The sequence below is a fragment of the Stomoxys calcitrans genome, chromosome 1 (genome assembly GCF_963082655.1).
Source record: "Stomoxys calcitrans chromosome 1, idStoCalc2.1, whole genome shotgun sequence".
Taxonomy (NCBI): Eukaryota; Metazoa; Arthropoda; class Insecta; order Diptera; family Muscidae; genus Stomoxys; species Stomoxys calcitrans.
The window spans coordinates 94,514,564-94,537,944 of NC_081552.1; the positions used below are offsets into that span (position 1 = coordinate 94,514,564).

General features: G+C 37.9%; 1 protein-coding gene across 5 annotated transcripts in view; it reads right to left on the reverse strand.

Annotated features, from left to right (window-relative positions):
* Positions 1-23,381, reverse strand: part of LOC106095086 (heparan sulfate 2-O-sulfotransferase pipe-like) — a 507,727-nt gene that overhangs the window by 303,259 nt on the left and 181,087 nt on the right. The window lies entirely within an intron of this gene.

A 23,381-nucleotide genomic window follows, 5' to 3' on the forward strand; every position in this document is an offset into this window, starting at 1 on the left:
TCCTAGTTCCAGGTTTGATATATGGTTGTGAACTTTTTTCGAATTGTGATTCTTCGAGCCTCCGAAAATTTAATGTAGCTTTTAACAGCATAGTCCGTTATGTGTATGGTTTAGAAATGAGTCAGCATGTTTCACAATATGTAGATGCTCTATTTGGATTTAGTTTCAACAATGTGCTACATACCAAATCATTAATATTTTTACATAAAAATATTGTGGAAAAGAAACCCAGATATTTGTGTGAGAGACTGTGATTTGCTCAATCTGATAGAGAAAGAAAGTCAATACCTTTTAGAAGACGGAGTCTTATGTCTGAACGACAATTTTATATTAGCAACATACGTCTTTGGAATAATCTACCTCGCACTACAAGTGCAGGGATCGTGGGTTCGATTCCCACAAAAGGGCTTGTCTGCCGCTACTGTGGTATCACAATGCACTTATCTAGCCTTAGTGAATCTGTTTAGAAAATAAACGACAACTCTTACTAAGGCGAACATAACCTACTTTGAATGGGACGAAATAGGAATTTATTAATTAAGTGTTATGAACATTGAATTTAACAAACGAATAAAAGCGTTTTAGTGTATGTTTTCCACTTCTAGAAGTTTTTATATCGTCTTTATTTGCAATGAACCATCAAAATGGTAATACAAAATATGGTTCCATATTGAAACTGCGTTTAAAACCAAAAAGTGAATAAATATGAAAACAGAACCTTAGATTTGTATGGCTACTAACACACATATGAATTCTCAAGCACATGAGCACTTGGGTATGTGTAAGTATGTGTGTAACTGAATATCCTGGCACAACTGCAACTGCAACCAGAAAATGTGGTTTATTTTATGAGTTCACGTTCTAAACTCTACGTGAAAAGTATCAAACGGAAAAAATAAGTTGAACGGCTGTGAAAATGGATGAATGAATGGAGTTAAAATTTTATTTAGCACCATACCGAGTTAAGCAATGCAGCGTTGGCAAATCGGAAAGAGGCGGCAGCAATATAACCTCAATGCTATTCCAACAACTCACAAAAAAAGTCTCCTTCGGCACAGTCATAACGTTGAAAAGATATGCGTGCAAGTGTGTATATGGACTTAATTCAAGTTCCAAGGGAGGAGATGACGCGAAGCTCGCATTCTCCTTTATTCCTTCGTTGAACAACTAACAGCGACAATTTTCAGCGAATGATATGGTTATGAAAGTTATTATGTTCATATAAACCAGCAACAAACCCAACAGCAATGCACGATGACAGGATGAACAGGAGCAGGCGGGCAATCATATGACTGAGAAATGAATAAGATACATGAGGAGATATATATAAAGTTGGGCAGATATGTGGTATATTGGGATGGAGACGACGTACCACCATTTTGTATGGTAGTTTGTAGTTTTACTATACCGAATTCAATTTCTATTGGCACATACGCGTACATGGATTCGCATATTTTTGAATGGGCAAACGTTTGCATTTGTATGCATTGTAAACATACTAACACATTTATATATTCTATCGTGATGATCTTAAATGTATGGCTATGATTACAGTACAATCGCACAGTATCAAACACTCGAAGAAAAATTTTTGGAATTATGCATGGGCTGTATTAAATCTCACGATTTAAGTCTACATTTACATCACGAGATGTAAATGTAGACTTAAGCCGGTCGAAGCCGACTTTTGGATAACATACACCATAGATCACAAGAAATCTGTGAGAAATAACGTATATATAGGAGTAATATTTACATCTAAACAAATGCCTTTTAAATCCAACAGTGACAGTGAGTGACAATATCACAAGACATTTCCTGTAGATCTGATGAAAAATGTCCCTATTGTTGAAGTATTTATCCATGTACGACTTTAATAATAGGGAAATTTTTATCTGATCAACACGAAATGTGTTGTGATATTGTCACTCATTGTTACTGTTCAATTTAAAAGGCATTTGTGATAAGGCACTTGTGTGAAAAATAAAATTCAAATTGAAAATATTATAAAACAAAAACTACAGAAGATATCGTTCTAATTTTTCACAAATTAGTAGATGGATATCATTTTCAAAAAATGAGTACAAATTTTGGCCATATTTCTTGATGAAAAATACCCAAAATCCCCAGACTGGGGAGAGATGTTTGCAAAATTGGCATTTTTTAGTAAAATGTCCGTAGAGGCCTCAATTAGTTTAGTTATTACTTGGGCAATGAAAAGATGTTATAAATTTGGGGGTCTCAGCTTTGCGTTTTGAGAACTCGAAGGGTTTTCCCAGTCTTTTTTTTTTTTTTTTTTTTTTGTAGAAAATACCAGTATTGTACTTAAAAAATCTCATATTAAAGTTAACACAATTTATAAAAATTACACTTGAAACGCATCTGTATTAAGTCTATACATTTCAATAAGCAAAATTGATAGCGCTGGGCCACGTTTTCAGTAAAGGACGAATCCATGAAATTGCCTTTTTCTACGAAAAAATGCCAAAAATTTACTTTTTGACATTTTTTGATTTGTAACTCGCCTAACTTTTTATGTTATTGCCACTCCTAAGTAAACTATTACATATTCTGGCGGAGGAGGAATTTGAACCAGTCTGTTAAAATACTTCTTAGCGGTAGAGACGATGTTATAATAACGGAAATGGCAAGAATACAACAGGTTCAGTGAACATGTTGTCTCGGTATAGGTGGGGCGATGATGGTAACGCCCACAAAGGCACTGAGGACAATCTTAGATATACGTCTCATAAACATACAGATAGAGAGTGACGGTCATGAGTTTTGGAAACCTTATACATTTATTCTGGCTGTAATCATTTTCAGCTTCCTTCCAAAAATTAAAATCTTCTCAATAATTTTATATAGGTTTGTTTTGCAATGAGCTTTTAAAAAAAAGTTAATTACTACTTTCTATCCAAATTAAGTTCTTGGTTAGGTTGGGTTGAAAAGAGGGTGCGGATATTAATCCGCCTCATGCTACTATGGACATACACCTTAGGTTTATTGTGCGCTCTAAAAAAAATTATTTTAAGTTAGGAATTCCTTGCTACTTACAAAATCTTTAATATTTTTCCATTCCGCTCCCCTAAGTTGGTTCATGTTTGGTATTGTGTCCTACCTAAGTACAGGTATCTGTTAGACGTCTCATCATCTTCCCCACATGCCCTACACTATGCTATCACTTGTCGCAACGATTTTGCATAAGTGTGCTCGTAGTCCTATGTGTCCCGTAATGATACCAAAAGCTATCCTTTCAGCAATAGCCTCGTCCTCTCACGACCCGGGTCACTGCATAGGATTTTCGCCATCCTACCGACTGTTTTGCTGTTCCACAGTGTTACATTCGGGCGGTAGTCGCCCACGCCCTAAACTCGGACTGCGTTGACCCGAAAAGCTTCGGGTTAACCAAGTTTATTGATGGCAGTCGTCTGGCCTTCACCGCCAAATTGTCTGCTCTTTCATTGCCCCTTACTCCGTTACGGTACGGCACCAAAACGATGCGGATTGTGCCAGTTCTTGGTAATTATCATTAATCCACTGACACCAATAATTTCCAACTCAGTACCAACAACTCAATATACATGATATTATTTAATTATTTGTCAGGATATTATTAAGGATCAAATGGAAATGTTCTTAAACAACAACAACGATGTATTATCACAATTAATTCCAATTAATTAGGTGCTTATTTTCTTCCTTATTTCCCAAAGTGGTTCTTAGTGGTCGATTAAGTCACCACCTCCTATCTAACCACACTTTCAGCCGGGCTGGAATGGAATGGGCTGCGCTGCTCCTCTATTGAATTGTAATTTGTACTTTGGCTGTGTGGCTACACTATGCTATGCTAGCTTATTGTGATACAGGTCTCGTTTTAATAGGCAAAACGTCATTAAAATTTGCTGTCCGTCCTACTCATCTTTCTGCTTTGTTTGGCTGGTGGTGTTTGCGCGTTTTAAAGGAGTTTCGTACATGACTTGGTAGCTGGCTGCAAAGTCGATACGGTCGATGAGTCGGAGGAAGGACACATGGTTAAATGGTTGAATGTTTCCAGTTTTATAAATTCGACTAGGGAAAATTGCACAAATTGAGCAAAGTACGTTATTATAGATATGTATATGCGATGTATTAAACAAATACATATAGAATACATTTTGTTCAGTTTTTGTTCGCATTTGGACCTAAGCTGATGATGATGATGGGCGGTGGTGATATCCTGGCTTTAATAGTAAATTTGTAGTAAACTGATTTCGTGCTTTGATTGTTAAAAACAAAAGTGGCCCATTTGTTAGCTTTTTTTTTTTCTTTTTTTTTTTTTTTTTGCTTAGCCATTCATACTGCTGATTTCGCTAGATTTGATGGCCGCATATATTTTAGCCTGATTGAGTTGCAGAGACTTTGCAGTGTAAAAAAGGGGAACCTAATACGCTTATGGTGGAGGCGCCGCATTGAACATTTAAATTGAAGGATCAATATTGAAATGAATGAGATTTTCGTTTTTGTTTTTTACTTTCACGAGTTCAGTGGTATTGTTCAAAAAAGTTTTGTAGAGGATTTGGGGTAAATTGTTTTAGCACAATTTGTTCTGCCTTTTCTGGTGAGATAATTGTTTTAGCAATTTTTTTTTATGGATTTTATAATTTTTTTTTTTATTATTATTAATTTTTAAATTTGGTTACAATTTATTATGTGGACGTGTGTTTTTTATCGAAGCTATTTAATTTATGTTATATGGTGAGAAAAAAGTTGATGGGCGTTTTTTCTCTGAATATAAATGATTTATTTTTCCTGAGGGCCATAAATTATTAGTCTTGGTTGGGAAATAAAGTGCAATATGTTGCAAAAATCTTGTGACAACTGATGTTGATGATATTACATATTGCATTGAACGAATGAACGCTAATGGTGTTAAAGTATACTCATTAACTATGTATTGAGGGGAATATATGCTCTTTACTACAAAAGCATTTCCTATATTAATTAAAAACAAGTAAAAAGTTTTTGATTTCGGCCGGGACGTACTTTGGATACCCACTGGCTCAGGTATATATATATTAACCATATTTCGGGAAAACCGGTGTACCATTTATGAACACGTAGCACCTTCTTCAAAATATAGTCCAATCTAGGACATCGAGGGTCTAATGCACTTCGCTGCTCCAAAATTCAGTGAAATCCTGTAAAAGCCATTTATGGGCGAAAGACCGTAAATCGGGAGATCAATGTAAATGACAGCTATAGGATGATTTTTTAAGAGCCATAGAAACTTTTTTCGTGAAAAAACCTATTTATTTCAGAAAAATTCATGAAATCTTTATTTGAATCGATAGTACGGTTCATATAATTTAATGCTCGATAATTGCAAATGCAAATTTTGCCCATGAACATTTCACTAAGGAACAGGGGCAAACTTCTCACATATCAGTGAGTTCTGTCCGATTCAAGTTTAAGCTCAATGATAAGAGGCCTCCTTTTTATAGCCGAGTTCGAACGGCGTGCCACAGTTCGACAGCTCTTTGGAGAGAAGTACCTCACAAATGTTGTCAGTATTAGGAGGCGAAAGTCACCGCTGAAAAATTTTTCTGATGGTCTCGCCAAGATTCGAGCCAAAGCGTTCAGCGTCATAGGCGGACATGCAAACCTCTGCGCTTCGGCGTTTTCAAGATTATTTCAAGCAAATATTGAACGTGATTGCGCCTCAAATGATCCATCCGCTTAGTCCAATTAGGAGGCGAAAGTCACCGCTGAAAAATTTTTCTGATGGTCTCGCCAAGATTCGAGCCCAAGCGTTCAGCGTCATAGGCGGACATGCAAACCTCTGCGCTTCGGCGTTTTCAAGATTATTTCAAGCAAATATTGAACGTGATTGCGCCTCAAATGATCCATCCGCTTAGTCCAATTTTACTCTTTCCAACATTTCGGCCCGTATCTCACGAACAAATGCTTCAATGTTGTCTTCCAATGCGCCAACTGAAGCGGGCTTGTCTGTATAGACAAGCGCATCAACAAAGTCCCAGGTGGGCAATTGACCGGTCCCGAACGTGAAATAAAATGTTGACCGAACTCGCCTCCAATAAGTCCATTGTTACACATACTGTGTGGCATGTGGCACCGTCTTGTGGAAACCACATGTCATGCAAGTCAAGCTCTTGCATTTTGGGCAAACAAGTTAGACATCATCCCACGATGACGCTCACCATTCACAGTTACGTTACGATTCGCATCACAGTGATGCCACCAGCCCTTAAACCGCACCAAACCGTGACTTTTTGGGATGCATTGGTAGCTCTTGCAATGCTTCTGACTGATCTTCACTCAGAAATTGGAAATTTTGTTTATTTATGTACCTATGAGGCAAAAATGTTCGTTTGTAAGACAATTCATGGTTAAATTGTAGACCAAGCTGAAGATATTTCACGCTGAAGAAACACACGAAACGTGCGTGAGCTGTTTAGACCAGTGTTGTCAAAAATACAATAGCTTAAAAATCACCTTTTATATCCAAAGATCCGATTAGTACCAATTTCGGCAAGGGTGTGTAGGGGTCTAATACAACTCACCGTACTAAATTGCAGCAATATCAGATAACGAAAACGCAATTTATGAGTGAAAGACATAAAATATTATTGGTCGATCAAGATTATTTTCGATACAGATATCGCGGGTCCTATGAGAACTCACTGTGCCAAATCTTATCAAATTCAAGCAATAAATGCAGCTTTTGTGATCCTTAGACCTAAAATCGGGAGATTGGTCTGTATGAGGGCTATGTCAATATATTGCTCGATCTGAACCGTATTCGATGGGAATATCGAGAGTTGTAAGTGGGGATTTTCATCCATTTCATACAATCCCGACCCCTTTCAGGGGATTTGCAGGAAAAATTAGCGCCTTTAAAATCAAACGAAAACATGCAAAAAAGAAAAATAAAATTCGGCGGAGCCCGGGCGGGATTTGAACCTGGACAATCGGAGGGACAACGAGAGCCGTTGCCGTTATCTAGGGCTCGAGGCCATTGATACAACTTCCGAAAGATGCACAGAAACATGTGTATACCATGGAAGACATTCCCAGCAGGAAACTTAGAAGTACCCTCATTTAGAAACCTTCCACTTCGTTCAAGGGCACCTTCTAAAGGGTGATTTTTTTGAGGTTAGGATTTTCATGCATTAGTATTTGACAGATCACGTGGGATTTCAGACATGGTGTCAAAGAGAAAGATGCTGAGTATGCTTTGACATTTCATCATGAATAGACTTACTAACGAGCAACGCTTGCAAATCATTGAATTTTATTACCAAAATCAGTGTTCGGTTCGAAATGTGTTTCGCGCTTTACGTCCGATTTATGGTCTACATAATCGACCAAGTGAGCAAACAATTAATGCGATTGTGACCAAGTTTCGCACTCAGTTTACTTTATTGGACATTAAACCAACCACACGAATGCGTACAGTGCGTACAGAAGAGAATATTGCGTCTGTTTCTGAGAGTGTTGCTGAAGACCGTGAAATGTCGATTCGTCGCCGTTCGCAGCAATTGGGTTTGTGTTATTCGACCACATGGAAGATTTTACGCAAAGATCTTGGTGTAAAACCGTATAAAATACAGCTCGTGCAAGAACTGAAGCCGAACGATCTGCCACAACGTCGAATTTTCAGTGAATGGGCTCTAGAAAAGTTGGCAGAAAATCCGCTTTTTTATCGACAAATTTTGTTCAGCGATGAGGCTCATTTCTGGTTGAATGGCTACGTAAATAAGCAAAATTGCCGCATTTGGAGTGAAGAGCAACCAGAAGCCGTTCAAGAACTGCCCATGCATCCCGAAAAATGCACTGTTTGGTGTGGTTTGTACGCTGGTGGAATCATTGGACCGTATTTTTTCAAAGATGCTGTTGGACGCAACGTTACGGTGAATGGCGATCGCTATCGTTCGATGCTAACAAACTTTTTGTTGCCAAAAATGGAAGAACTGAACTTGGTTGACATGTGGTTTCAACAAGATGGCGCTACATGCCACACAGCTCGCGATTCTATGGCCATTTTGAGGGAAAACTTCGGAGAACAATTCATCTCAAGAAATGGACCGGTAAGTTGGCCACCAAGATCATGCGATTTGACGCATTTAGACTATTTTTTGTGGGGCTACGTCAAGTCTAAAGTCTACAGAAATAAGCCAGCAACTATTCCAGCTTTGGAAGACAACATTTCCGAAGAAATTCGGGCTATTCCGGCCGAAATGCTCGAAAAAGTTGCCCAAAATTGGACTTTCCGAATGGACCACCTAAGATGCAGCCGCGGTCAACATTTAAATGAATTTATCTTCAAAAAGTAAATGTCATGGACCAATCTAACGTTTCAAATAAAGAACCGATGAGATTTTGCACATTTTATGCGTTTTTTTTAAAAAAAAAGTTATCAAGCTCTTAACAAATCACTCTTTACTTGTATAAGGTGTACTACCTAGCTGAGAATTCATCATGTCTTTGCACAAGTAAACAAAAGAAGATGTAAACAAATATCAAGCCGATTTCAAACACATATTAGGCTTTTGACGACATCATGTTTCGTTGTGTGATAGCCCAGTAAATAGCACATCGGCTTAGAGGGTCAGTGAATAAAATCCCGGCGAAGGCACATTAAGTTTTCGTAAAAAAATGGCGTTCTTAAATCCCTATTTTTGGATATGAGAAGGGAAGGTGCTATATTTTTAGGCACGCCTTCTCACATAACAAGGTGTAGGGAATGCCTCTGACATGTCTTCTGTTTCTAAAATAAGGAATTTTGTATGCAGCTTTTACTCCTGAACTTTCCCTCTGAGTTGAAGTTGCGTCAAAAAAATATCTGTCACAACAACACAAACACATGCATTGGGAAAGGAACAGTTAGCAGACAGAGTGTCGAGAAGAAGTTTTGTCTATTAAACACTAATTCTATTAAAATATTAAAAAAGGTCACGCACAAACCTTTTAAACTAAACTTTTTTGAATTTATTAAACCATTTTTTACGAATAACCTTTTATGTAAGATTTTATCTAATCTTAAATAAAAACTGATTAAAATATGATACAGGGATATTTTTTTATATATATTTTTTTTAAAGTCTTCACCCTAGTAAACATTTGCGTTTTGCTAGATCAAGATCTTTCGATGCTACATTTAGTCTATGTAACACTTAATTGAACTTTTTCGATTCTTTCGTTAATCTTTGCATTTTCGTGGATGGTAAATTGAATTATAATGATCAAATTATTGGGATTATTGGGTTTATAAAACGTTGGGCGAAGGAATTTTCTGATCCCTATGTGACTAAATTATTATTTTCTTTGGTCAGACCAATATTGGAGTATCGATATTTGGTATGGGATCTCTAATATGATGTATACGGATAGGACTTAATGCCTTGAGTCTCTGAAAATGCAAATATGCCCATAAACTTTCCATTAAGGAACAGGGGCAAACTTCTCACATATCAATGAGTGCAGTCCTATTCAAGTTTAAGCTCAATGGGGGAAGGGATTACCACAGCTGAACATTTTTTTCTGCTATTCTCGCCAGGATTCTAACACAGTAGTTCAGCGTCATTGGCGGACATGCTAACCTCTGCGCTACGGTAGCCTCCAACGGTGGCTTAAGCCCCAGAGGGTTCAATTTTTATTCGATTTTCCTTAAATGTGGTACAAGCAGTTCTCTTCAGACTTTAAACACCCATGCCACCCCGCAGAAAATATTGCACCCCTGGATGCAATAGTGTAAGTTAAAACTATCGTGACATCAGCATACACAGTTGCTTCCGGCATACATGATTTTTGTGGGCGATGTCCCACTTAAATGCGATTGTTTAAAGATCCAAAATGCGCTTCTTGTTTAACATCAAAAATGGAACATAAGCAGCACGAATTTAAATTGCCTTTTTCATGCAAGGAATGTTTTCAATGAAAACACAGTTTTCTGCGACTAATTCCCCAGAAAATAATTTTTTTTTATTATTTTGTTTTTATTTGCAGTGTGTACTTTAAAAAAATTGTCATTAACATACAAAGCTCAGACTCAGATGGCGTTTTATAATTATTAATTAAAAAAAAAAAAAAAAATGAAATAATATAAAAGTATTTAAATTTGAATTTAGTCCAAAATCTTTTAAGAATAATGCGCTAAAAAAACAACAACAACATAAGGAAAAATACAATATAAAAATACAACAGCGCGATAACCTTTTTGTCCGAGTTCGCAAATTCATCTGAAGATACTAGACTTTCTCTAAAGCACACGGCTAAATTTCGCACCAATTTTTCAGCTTTCGTAAAGCACGAATTGTTTTACTTGATCTTCCTTCAATGAGCTCAAAACTTTATTAACATACACAACTGCTGATCAGAAGCAATATGGATGCAAACCAAATTCGTCTTTACCATACTTCGAAGCCATGTTTCATGCATACCCTATGTAATAGATTACTGCACAAAAGTATGTTATAACCATATTTTTCTGTAAAAATTTTAAAGAATATTACTTTACATTATATTATTGTTTCATGCATACTTATTGAGAATTCAAAATGCGCATTAGTATGCTTGAATATTTTCGTATTGCTTCCACGGCAGGAAAAATTTTTTGCTGGGCAAGTACAATTCGAATTGGTCTAAAAATTGTTATAGCCCGATTCCCGGATTTGACTTCTTGAGTCTCTAGAAGCCCCAATTTTTATCTGGCCCCCTTCAATACCGAAACCCCAATATAAAGCCGCAATCAATTCCCGATTTGATTTTTACAAAATATTTCAAATACAAACTGAGTTATAATAAGTAAACTTTTTGCAGATCCATGATGGTGGGTACCCACTATTCGGCCCGGGCGAACATAGCACATTTCTACTTAAAATTCCGAAGTTGTTTTCGTAGATATTATTTTGTACTTTTTTATTGCTCCAATCACAAGTTATTTTCTTTCTCTCTTTTCATGAACTTTTGAAGATTATACATCTCTTGGCTTAGCACGATTGCCATACTCGAAGACATTTGTCTCATCGAATGTTCGCATATCCGTTTCCTATGACCCACGGGCTGAATCTGCCTGAAAACCACATTGCACCACATATAACAACCGATACTACAACTTAAACCACAACGATGACAATTCGTTGTTTGTCGTTATATGAATCCGGCAACGTTAGCGCCAATGTCATGGACAACTTTCATTCAAGCGGCATTCCAACATTACAACATCTTCTGTGTCAATGAATGCATCACGCAATGACGCGTTTGCGGCATACATATGTGTTGGTGGTTTGCTGCAGTCAGGGCCTATAAACTATTTTAATTAAATTGTAAAAATGTCGCGGCAGGTGGCAACTCAGGGTAGAAAATCCATTGGAGCAGCATTATTGGGATTCGTAGATGTTCTTCATGATTGTTATTGTAAAAGCGCATACAAGTTTTCTTTTATACTTGCGCAAATAAGCGTTTATATCACTAATTGCAACTTGGGTATGTGAAGCATGAAGTTAAGTACTACACACACACACACACACATCCCATTGTATACTATGTAGCAATAGTAATTGATGTTGCATGTAAACAAAAAACTAGTGTTGACCTTTGGGCCTTTTTTGCTTGGAGGAGGAGGAGCCTGTAGTAATCAATCCATATGTTATGAAATATACTGCTGTCGAACAAAAAATTTCACAGCTATGTAGTTTCAAATGGATATTTTAAGACAGCCAAAACAAATTATGGCTCATTTATCATCTTGTTACCACAACCATTTCAGAAAATTTAAGGAATGTCGTGTATACCTGTGGGATGGAGGGAAACAAAGGTCATTTTCATTCTAAAGCATGCAACTGTAAGACGCTGAACGCCCGTGATCGAGTCCTGACAAGAACATCCGAAAAAATTGTCAGCGGTGGTTATTCCCTCCTAAAATTTGTGAGGTACAGTGCCATGTAAAAACTTCCCACCAAAGAGGTGTCGCACTATATATATACTCGGCTATAGGTTAGGTTGAAAAGATGGTGCGGATATTAATCCTCCCCATGACACCATGGAAATACACCTAAGTAAGCCAGGCTTGTTGTGCGCTCTAAACATTTGAAAAGTACCCTTGAAAAGATCTTCGTCAGAAATAACATGGCACTCACAAAATCCCTAACTGTTCTCCACTCCAAGCCAATAAGTAGGTTTATGTCTAGTATTGTGGAGTCTGTTAGCCGCCAAAAAAGGGCAGTGTCAAAGGAAATGCTCCAACGTCACATCCACAATAAAACATGATAAGGTCTAATGGCTGTCTACAACAGGAGTTGAGTGACATGTACGTCGTGACAGGTCATTGATTGGACTCTGCCAGTAACAATTTGTTAAGAAACTGTGAGAACGTCGAAGAATAGGACATATAGAATATCTGCCTTATGCCTTTCCAGCGCTGAGGACTTTCTGAATAAGCGGTTGTGAACATTCACAAGATATTAGGTTTCTTAGATGTATATGGCTGGTTAAACAGTTTGACTGAAAGGGCACCTTTCTCCTTCTTTTTCTGTGTTAACATAATGGACTAAAATGAAAAAGTGAGACTGATTGCAGATTGCCACTTAAAACTAATCTAATGCATACTATCAAAATAAATTTGTTGAGAATTAAGAATTCATATTATTGTCCATTTGGAATATTGCAGCTTATGCACTTTTCTCAATAGATCTTAAAACATTGCATTCTCGTATAACTTTTATCATTTCTAGCTAATTTCGTAAAATTACTATCACAGAATTTGATTGAAGTACTTTCCGAATTAGATTTCGAATTTTCTCATGAACATTCCGTTTAAGATGAAAAGCTCCATGTTAAGGTGCCTTTTTTTATTAACGAGTCCAAACGGTTTGCCGCAGAGCGATATCACATTAGTAGAATTTTTTTCTGATATTCTCCAGTTGATGACTCTTATACTTTTAATACTGCAGTATCCACAAGTTTGTACTATCTTTACAAAATTTCGCACAAGGTGTTCTCTATCAGTAAGGCTCTGCCCTACTTTTATGATTTTTACTTTTTTCTATTCTGATACTGCATGCAAAGGCCTTCAAATATGAACTCCTTTTCACTACATCGCCACCCACTTTCTTCGGCTTCGGCTTTACCTCAAAGACCTATTAAATTTCTTTCCCCATTAAAACAAAAAGAAAAGCAAAAAGATGTTTGAAATTATTTCGATCATTGCACCCGAAATGAAGTCACTAAAAATAATGGCAAAGAAGACGTGGCCGTAGTTGAAATGTAAGAATTGTGCTTCAAGGTAATTACGCATTTAATTTGAGCGAAATGTCAAGGTAGAGCAAAATCTCTTTAAAGGACAATGAAAAATATGCTTAAAGTATCCCTAAAGCTTCTAATAAAAACAATTTAATACTACATGATTCCAAAACATTTATATATGTACATTGGGTTACACTTTTCCCAAGTGAAAAAAAGTGACAAGTGTGTTCACAAATCCTCAAAAAAACTCATTCACATTTACCATCTTTAATTGTTGTTTTAGAATAAATATCCACATTCCATAAATGTAAAGACGTACCTAAAAAACAAAAGAAAAAAAAAATATTAGAAAAAAGCCTTAAGAGTTTTGGAGCAATAAAGTAAAACAAGCAATGAATGAAGGTCAGCCGATTCGGACTTTCGTTGGAAGTAACAAAAAACACTACGTGTAAAATTTCAGCCAATAGCAATTGCGTCTTACAGGGCTCAAGTTGACAAATCGGGAGATAGTTTTACTCTATTTATATGGTTGCTATAAGATCAGACTATAAAACCATTTGGACCATACTTGGCAATATTATTAGAAGTCGTAACAGAACACTACTTGCATATCAGCCCAATCGTATAGAAATTGCAGTTTCTAGGGGCCTCGATGTCAAGACGAGAGACCATTTTATATGGGAGCTATATCGAAATCTGAACCGATATGACCCATTTGCAAATGGCCCATTAGTTCGACTACTATCGTGATTTCCACAGACGGACGGTGGGTCGGACTTGGATAGGTCGACTTAGAATGTCAAGACTATTAAGAATATAAACACTTTATGGGGTCGCCCATCATATTTCGAGGTGTTACGCATGACATCACCCATCTTCTGGTGATGAGTATAAACAAGTAAAAGCGTGCTAAGTTCGGCCGGACCGAATCTTATATACCCTCCACCATGGATCGCATTTGTCGAGTTCTTTTCCCGGCATCTCTTCTTAGGCAAAAAAAGGATATAAGAAAAGATTTGCTCTGCTATTAGAGCGAGACCTGGAGACCTGTATAAAATGTCAGGCAATTCGAATAAGAATTGCGCCCTTTGTGAGCTCAAAAAGAAAAATAGAAAGATCGATTTATATGGGTTCTGTATCGGGCTATGGACCGATTCAGACCATAATAAACACGAATGTTGATGGTCATGAAAGAATCCGTCGTACAAAATTTCAGGCAAATCGGATAATAATTGCGACGTCAAGAGGCACAAGAAGTCAAGATCCCAGATCGGTTTATATGGCAGCTACATCAGGTTATGAACCGACTTGTACTTTATTTGACACAGTTGTTGAAAGTAACAATAAAAAACATCTTGCGAAATTTCAGCCAAATCGTATAGGAATTGCGCCCTCTAGAAGCTCAAGAAGTCAAGTCCCCAGATCTGTTTATATGACAGCTATATCAGGTTATGAACCGATTTGAACCATATTTGGCACAGTTGTTGGATACCATAACAAAATACTACGTGCTAAAATTCATTTAAATTGGATAAGAATTGCGCCCTCTAGAGGCTCAAGAAGTCAAGACCCAAGATCGGTTTATATGACAGCTATATAAGGTTATGGACCGATTTGAACCATACTTGGCACAATTGTTGGATATAATAACGAAACACGTCGTGCAAAATTTCATTCCAATCAGATAAGAATTGCGCACTCTAGAGGCTCTAGAGGCTCAAGAAGTCAAGACCCAAGATCGGTTTATATGGCAGCTATATCAAAACATGGACCGATATGGCCCATTTACAATACCAACCGACCTACACTAATAAGAAGTATTTGTGCAAAATTTCAAGCGGCTAGCTTTACTCCTTCGGAAGTTAGCGTGCTTTCGACAGACAGACGGACGGACGGACGGACATGGCTAGATCGACATAAAATGTCGCGACGATCAAGAATATATATACTTTATGGGGTCTCAGACGAATATTTCGAGTAGTTACAAACAGAATGACGAAATTAGTATACCCCCCATCTTATGGTGGAGGGTATAAAAATTATATTGGTATTTTGAATGCCGCCAACTTAAGTTGTTGGAAACATTTCCGGCTTTAGTACGATGGAGTAAAGCCTATTGCTATGTCTATGTTTATGTACAGCTTATGTCTATATTCGTGTACAATTTCTCATCTCGGATGATACGTTTCTACAGTAGACACCACTGTTGGTGCATATACAAATTTGCCCATTAACATTCCATTAAGTAACAGTGGCAAACTTCTCACATATGCTTATATGCTTTCTATTAAAGCACACCTAATCCAAGGGTATACTCAAGAAAATTATATATAAGCTATGCTGATGGAATTTGCCTTAGAAAACCCCCAATTTTTACTTTTTTTCCCCATCAAAATCCCCGTTTCCCAAAAAAGAAACATTTTCCCCCAATCATGAAAAAATCCCCTGTTTGGGGAATTTCCCCTAATCTGACAACACTGGCAACATTTGAAATCCAACTTGTTTAAACATTAACATTGTCAATGAGCTCAAAAATACACTTTTCCATGAAATCAAATGCAGGCAGGTAGCTGTCATCCTGCATTCAACCCACCTTAAAATTTTATTTGATCATTTTTATCATCTGCAAACCACTGACTTGTTAACGCTTTTTTCGTGACGAATGTTACGGTTTCCATGGTTCGTCAAGTTTTTTCACAGAGAAAAATAAAATAAAAAAGAAACATTTATCTCCCACATGGAGCAGCAAATTCGCTGTTAAATAAACGGTAATTGTAGGTGTTGCAAAAGTAACAATGACAACAGAAATCATGACTTAACCATATAATCATAAGTATATGTGAGGTCTACGTGTGTGTGAGTGGTTGAAGAGAATGGTAGCCCTGGTACATATTAAATAACTCGTATACGGAAAGCACACGGAGTACCTCGAAAAAGAAAACAGAAGTCAGGAATTTTGTGCTACTAACAAAATCTCTAATTGTTTTCTATTACATGTCCGTTCATGTCTGGTATTGTAACCGCACCAAAGTGTCAGTGTCTGCTATCACTTGCCGCACCTATTTCGGATAAATGAGCTCGTAGTCCTATGTGTCCCGTCATGATACCGAAAGCTATATTGACCTCCTTCTTACTTCCTTTCTGTAATAGCCTCGTCATCTCACGGTCCGTATTTAGCCATAGAATTTTCGTTGTGCTTCGCTGTTTCACAGTGTAACATACTCGTTCGTAGCCCATGCCCTTAACTCGGACTGAATCAACCCGAAAGCCTTCGGGTTAATCAAGTTTACTGATGGCAGCCCTATGTTATAATACTTCTAAGGGATAAGGATCTGAACCAGCCGAAAGGGTCTTGCATATGGCATAAGACTGGGCTGGACCCCGAGGTCTCAATGGTAAGCCAGAGAAGACTGAAATATGCCTGTTCACGAGGAAGACGAACGTGGGCCAATTTAACGCACCACGTTTCCTCAATAAGACGATTTCGATATATGACAAGGTCAAATACTTAGGTGTGATCTTCGACAGGAAACTGAAATGGAAGTGTCATATTCAGGAGCGTACTGAGAAGGCTCACAGATGTTTGGCATTATGTGGACGGGCCGTAGTCTCGAAATGGGGCCTGAATCAGAGTATAGTCCACTGGCTCTACGGAGCGTGATTAGACCAATACTTAGTTACGCCTCAGTAGTTTGGTGGACTGCTATGTAGAAAAAGTGCAACATAAGGACCATACAACAGGTTCAAAGAACATGTTGTCTTGGCATAGGCGGATATCTAGAATACTCTCCAGCGCCCACTAGGGTAGTATTCCAGATATCTGAATATCGGTATAATTGAGGCGACGACAGGGAACCTGGAAGGAAGGGAAGAGGTTTCCGATCGGATACCTGAGATGAAACTTGAGGTCGAGTGCGAGGCGCTGGCAGCAGAGGCATAGTCTTGGATTGACGGAACCCTAGTATTGCCATCTGGAAGATCATACACACGAAGCTATTGGTATCATAACGGGACACACAGGACTACGAGCTCACTTAGGCAAGGTTTAGGGCATGCGGGAAGATTATGAGCCGTTGGAGCATTTCCTTTGTTATTGCCCGGCAGTCGCGTCCAACTGATGCCGGCACTTCGGTCGGGACACAATACCAGACATGAACCAACTTAGGGGAGTGGCACGGAAAACAATTGAGGATTTTGTAAGTAGCACCGATTACTGGCTTAGGTGTATGCCCATAGTGGCATGAGGCGGATTAATATCTGCACCCTCTTTTCAATCTAACTAACTATGCTACTCGCCTATGCCGACCACATCGATATTATGAGTGCATCACCGGAAGAAGCATTTACAGCCTTTGAAAGTATCGAAAGAGAATCAACGAAGTGGGTCTGGCAGTTAAAGGAGATAAGACAAAGTGAAAGGTATCAACTTCCACAAAGTCGTGTACACCCGAGCAGATTAAGAAAATGGTAAAAGTTGGGAACTGTAACTTGGAGATAGGCAGCAACTTTATCTTCCCCAGTACCGATGTAATCGAAAACAAGTAAAAGCGTGCTAAGTTCGGCCGGGCCGAATCTTATATACCCTCCACCATGGAGCGCATTTGTCGAGTTCATTTCCCGACAACTCTTCTTAGGCAAAAAATGATATAAGAAAAGATTTGCTCTGCTTTTAGAGCGATATCAAGATATGATCCGGTTTAGACCACAATTAAATTATATGTTGGAGACCTGTGTAAAATGTCAGCCAATTCGAATAAGAATTGCGCCCTTTGGGGGCTCAAGAAATAAAATAAAGAGATCGATTTATATGGGAACTGTTTCCGGCTGTCGACCGATTCAGAACATAATAAACACGTATATTGATGGTCATGAGAGGATCCGTTGCACAAAATTTCAAGAGATCAAGATCCCAGATCGGTTTATATGGCAGCTATATCAGGTTATAAAACGATTTGAACCATATTTGGCACAGTTGTTGGATATCATAACAAAATACTACGTGCAAAAATTAATTCAAATTGGATAAGAATTGCGCCCTCTAAAGGCTCAAGAAGTCAAGACCCAAGATCGGTTTATATGACAGCTATATAAGGTTATGGACCGATTTGAACCATACTTGACACAGTTGTTGAATATCGTAACAAAACACGTCGTGCAAAATTTCATTCCAATCGGATAAGAATTGCGCACTCTAGAGGCTCAAGAAGTCAAAACCCCAGATCGGTGTATATGGCAGCTATATCAGGTTATGGACCGATTTGAACCATATTTCGCACAGTTGTTGGATATAATAACAAAACACGTCGTGCAAAATTTCATTCCAATCGGGAAAGAATTGCGCACTCTAGAGGCTCAAGAAGTCAAGACCCAAGATCGGTTTATATGGTAGCTATATCAGGTTATGGACCGATTTTAACCATACTTGGCACAGTTGTTGGATGTCATAATAAAACACGTCGTGCAAAATTTCATCCCAATCGGATAAGAATTGCGCACTCTAGAGCCTCAAGAAGTCAAGACCCAAGATCGGATTATATGGCAGCTATATCAAAACATGGACCGATATGGCCCATTTACAATACCAACCGACATACACCAATAAGAAGTATTTGTACAAAATTTCAAGCGGCTAGCTTTACTCCTTCGGAAGTTAGCGTGCTTTCGACAGACAGACGGACGGACGGACATGGCTAGATCGACATAAAATTTCACGACGATCAAGAATATATATACCTTATGGGGTCTCAGACGAATATTTCGAGTAGTTACAATCAGAATGACGAAATTAGTATACCCCCCATCTTATGGTGGAGGGTATAAAAAAACCGATGCAACCCGTACTGTTGTATGGTTCCGAATCGTGGATACTTGCGAAAGCAGATAAGTCAGCACTTGTAGTGTTTGAGAGAAAGATCCATCGTTAAATATAGGATGTAGTCTACGTTAACGGAGAATATAGGCGTCGTATGAACCTCGTGCTGTATGACATAGTTAAACGCATAAAAGTACAATGGTTGCGATGGCTGGGTCGAGTTGTCAGAATGAATGAAGGAGCTCCAGCTCAGAAGTCTTTTGAAGGCGACCATAATAGAGCACGCAAAAGGGCAGAACCAAAACTTCGATGGTGTGGCTAAGTGGAGAAAGACATCCCGAAACTGCGTGTCAGAGATTGGAGAAGGAGCGCAGACGATCGAGGCGCTTGGAAATTTGTTATACGTTCGGCTAGAAAAATATATTTTCTGTAATGGCGAATTAAAGTAAAATTAAGTAAAGTTCTTTTGTCTTCGCTGCCAAAACCTCTCTCCTTTCATAGCCCCCTACTCCACTATGGGCAGGCACCCAAACGTTGCCATCCTCAGAGAAGGCGTTAATCTCCTTACACTCCAGGACGGTTTATGGCCGTACCGTCCGGATTCTTATTGCCCTAATGGCCAGTTTACTGTGCGTAAAGATGTTCACACTGGACGCCCTCGCGTTAACACTACACCATCACATGCATTCCGTGGTCGCCCAGTGAAATTTCCTTAGAACTTGCAATGCACTACTGTGCAAGCCTGATATAACTGACTAAAAGGAAATAGTTTCTCAACGGATCCGGATTCCAAACAATTTGCTGCTCTAAATTTGGCACAGTATTTCATTTATACGAATCTATTCTAAGAGCAAAAAATGTTTGTTAAGAGAAAATGCCCATCATTTACACAAGTGAAATCTGATATGGCGAGGCTTTTGCAGCGTATGTGCTTCATGTTTTGTATTTACTTTTCCAAAAATTGCTATAATTTAAAATTTAAAATCTACGAAAACCTTTTTTCTCTATATTTACCGTTATGAAATCCCCTTCATTTCCATGGACTCGAAACAGAATAGGTAAATCAGAACCCTTGAATATTTTTTTTTTCAAGCTTTGTATCATAGTGTTACCATTTTGCGATCAAAGCTTCAATAAATCACTTCTACTCTCTTATTAGAGCACAATAGTCCTTTTTGGAGTTTTTCGCACCAATCATTTGGAAATGAATTTTATAAATGTACAGCACAACTTAAAGTTCACAAGATTTCACCAGCAGAGATTTATGGTGTGAGTTTTTTATTTATTTGCCCTATTCAAACTTTCCACAGTGTTTTTTGTACATATTTCTTTAATTAGTTGCATAATCAAAAAATCAACAGTTAAAATTTGTTACACAAATCAAAGTTGTTCGCTGGAACGTGTAAACTTTTAACACAAAGTCATAATTCCCACACTTAATTCAGAATTTGATTAAGAAATAGTCAGGCAAAGAAAATAAGTGGCTTGTTAGAACGGAGTAAGCCGGTTAATTCTTTAAATGTGGTACATTTTAATTATGACTTGTTTGCATTTTTTGACGTCACATAACCAAGTTAATGTTTTTAGTAATAATTGCTAATACTGAGGTTTTTGGGGAAAAGAAAAGTTGCTGCTTGTTAGTTGTCACTCAAAGTACAAATAAAGTGAAATATGTGTGAATAGTAGAGATGTGAGTGTGACATGATAAAGCTCTAAAAAAAACCTGAACTCACGGACACAACATAGCACTCATTTTACGATAAGATTAGGACTCACAGGAGGAAAAAAGCTCACTAGAATAATTACATCTAAAGAACATACAACAATAATAGTGGACGTCATGGGTTGGATCCTAGCTATCGGTACCATGTACATGCGTTTGTCAAAGCCTGCATTTTTCGAAGTGTAGAGCAGAAGAGCTTACAAGACTGGGAACTATGTTACAGATTACGGGGGAACTATAATCTGTAGTTATGAAGATCCCATAAAGGAACATATGGCTCATATGAGTAGTCTCCTGTTTAAAATTAAGGTCAATGATAAAGAACCTTCATTTTATTGCCCAATGCGGCGCACTGTGGGACAAAATCGAAAAAAAGCAACTACTAAAAAAATATCCTTTTTGAGAAAGGGTAGAGATAACACTTTGAAATTTTGAATGGTTAGATCAGAGGTGTTATCGAGATGAAGTGCAAAATTTCAAGAATTGGCAGAGCCCTAAATTTGGTCACCTCAGCATTTCGAAAAATTGTTCGGACTGCCAAATCTTCATTTGGTGTTCAATTTCTAAAATTTTAATAGAAAGTACTCAAAACCCCGCTTGAGGTCTTCAATATCTTCCTTGGTTTCGGGGATATTCGACTTCGACAATTTTTATTTTTCGGAATTTCGGTCGAGACTGGCTTCTTGTTTTGCCATTTATGAAGGCATTTGTGGGTTGATTTTCATTTTGATACATGATTTGGATTGTTGACACAATTTAAAAATATAAATTATTACGCTTTTGCTGCAAAGTGTGCCCAGATCCTATAATTTAGTTAAAAACTTTACAGATTTGATTAGTATGTTTCTTTAATTAGTCTTTATTGAAAAAATCCTAACACAACTCACTGTCTCAAATTCCGACGAAATCACACAATAAATGCACCTTTTATGGGCCCAAGATCTTGAATCTAGAGATCGGTCTATATTGCAGCTATATCCAAATCTGAACCGATCTGGACCAAAATGAAGAAGGATGATGAAGGGCCTAACAAAACTCACTGTCCCACATTTCGGAGATATCAGACAATAAAAGCGCCTTTGATGGCCCCAAAAACTTAAATTTAGAGGTCGGTCTATATGCCAGCTATATCTAAATCTTGACCGATTGTGGGCAAATTCCAGAACGATGTCGAGAGACTTAACACAACCCACTGTCCCAAATTTTGGCGAAATCACACAATAAAGGCGCCTTTTATTGGCCTTGGACTTTCAAGCGCGTGATCGGTCTGCATGGCAGCTATATTTAAATCTGAACTGATCTGTACTAAATTGGAGAAGGATGTTGAAGGGCCTAAAACAACATACTGTCTCAAATTTTGGCAAAATCGCCCAATAAATGTGGCTTTTATGGGCCCAAGACCTTAAATCGGCGGATCGATCTATATGGGGGCTATATCAAGATATAGTCCGATATAGCAAATCTTGGAAATTAACCTGCTTATGGACAAAAAAAGAATCTGTGCAAAGTTTCAGCTCAATATCTCTATTTTTAAAGACTGTATTGTGATTTCAACAGACAGACGGACGGACATGGCTAGATCGTCTTAGATTTTTACGACGATCAAGAGTACATATACTTTATAGGGTCGGAAATGGATATTTCGATGTGTTACAAACGGAATGACAAAATGAATATACACCCATCCTTCGGTGGTGGGTATAAAAATTAGAAAATCAAGTTCTCAAAACGCAAAGCCCACATCTCCCATTAAGGTTTACTTGTTTTTTTACTTTATAAGGGGTGATTTTTTAGCTATTATCTTTCTGGCAACACTGGTTTAAGCAGCTCACGCACGTTTCAGGTTTTGGTTCACTGTCAAACATCTTCAGTTTCGTCTATAATTTAACCATGAATCGTCTTAGAAACGAACAACGCTTGCAAATTATTGCATTTTATTATCAAAAATACTTGCTCTGTTAAGAAAGTTCATTGCGCGCTTATATATATTGTATAAATAATAAGCAGAATTGTCGATTTTGGAGTGAGGATCAGCCAGAAGCATTGCAAGAGCTACCAATGTATACAAAAAAAGCTACAGTTTGGTGCGGTTTATTGGCTGGTGGCATCATTGAACCGTACTTCTTCAAAAATGATGCGAATCGTAACGTAACTGTGAATAGTGAGCGCCATCGTGTGATGATATCTATCTTTTTTTCGCTCAAAATACAAAAACTTGACTTGCATGACATGTGGTTTCAACAAGACTGTGCCACATGTCACACGGCACGCGTCACAATAGACTTATTGAGAGGCGAGTTCGGCGAACATTTTATTTCACGTTCAGGACCGGTCAATTGGCCGCCTAGATCGTGCTACTAAACGCCTTTAGACTATTATTTGTGGGGCTATGTTAAAGCTCATGTCTATACAGACAAGCCCGCTTCAATTAACGCATTTGAAGACAATTGAGGCGCACTCACGGTCAACATTTGCATGAAATAATCTTCAAACCTTGAATTATATATCGAATAAAATAAAGATTTGATGAATTTTTCTGAATTTTATGTGTTTTTTTCTTGAAAATGTTTCTCTTAGAAAATCACCCTGTCTTCTAGGTCA